The sequence below is a fragment of the Cebus imitator genome, unplaced genomic scaffold (genome assembly GCF_001604975.1).
Source record: "Cebus imitator isolate Cc_AM_T3 unplaced genomic scaffold, Cebus_imitator-1.0 Scaffold58, whole genome shotgun sequence".
NCBI classification, from domain to species: Eukaryota; Metazoa; Chordata; class Mammalia; order Primates; family Cebidae; genus Cebus; species Cebus imitator.
This window is the reverse complement of record NW_016107373.1, coordinates 413801-414832: the sequence shown is the minus strand read 5'-3', so window position 1 is coordinate 414832 and position 1032 is coordinate 413801. Positions and strand designations below refer to the sequence as shown.

Sequence of the window (1032 nt, the reverse complement as noted above, 5' to 3'; positions counted from 1 at the left end):
GGATTCAAGCAATTCTCCTGCCTCAGGCTCCCAAGTCGCTGGGTTTACAGGCGCCCACCACCACACGTGGCTAATTTTTTTGTATTTTTAGTAGAGATGGGTTTAACCATGTTGGTCAGGTTGGTCTCAAACTCCTGACCTCTGGTGATCCACCCACCTCAGCTTCCCAAAGTGCAGGGATTACAGGTGTGAGCCACTGGGGTGGCCTTCCAGTAGATTTTTATGCAAACAATAAAATATGAATACACATTTTCTTTTTCTCCTTTCAGAAGGATAGCACATCTTATCCATTGCTTTATACTTTGCTTTTTTCATTTAACATTATCCTGGTCCTTTTCTATATCAGTACCAAGAAAGCTTTCCTATTTGCTTTAAGGCTACACGTATTCTACTGTGTGACTGTGCCATAATTTCTTTAACAAGTCAGTACATATGGATCTTTGGGTTGCTTCTAAACTTGCTGTTGCTGATAGTGATACTGTGAATGATGCTGTGCCTGCTTCATCTCATACATGTGCAGTTGTGTCTAAGGATTCCCAGAAATGAGATTGCTAGGTCAGAGGGACGATGCATTTGTAATTTTGGTTGATATAATTCTTAAGTGTCTCTAAACACGTAATACCCCCTTTGCCATTTATTTTGTTGAACAAATTGGATCGTTTGCCCCATGGAGTCACCTACATTCTAGATTTTTTGCTGATTGCATCTCCTTTGTGTTAGTATGTTTCTCTATTACTTGTATTTCTCATAGACTGATAGTTTAGTTTCAAGGTTTGATCAGTTTCAGATTCACTCTTTTGGCCAGAATACTTAATGAGTGGTGCTGTATGCTTCCTGTTGCCTCATGTGATCATCCCTCTCCTACTGATCAGTGGGCTTAGATGTGGGCAACCTGATCTGCCCACCAGAAAGATTCTCATTTGTCTTCTGATTCTGCCTATTGTATTTTTTGACACACAGAAAATTTTTACATAGATATATATATATATGTATATATATATATATGTATATATAAATTTTGTGTGTGTGTAT

General features: G+C 38.6%; 1 protein-coding gene across 50 annotated transcripts in view; it reads left to right on the top strand.

The window, feature by feature from the left end:
* MADD (MAP kinase activating death domain) overlaps positions 1 to 1032 on the top strand; it is a 58125-nt gene that overhangs the window by 46177 nt on the left and 10916 nt on the right. The window lies entirely within an intron of this gene.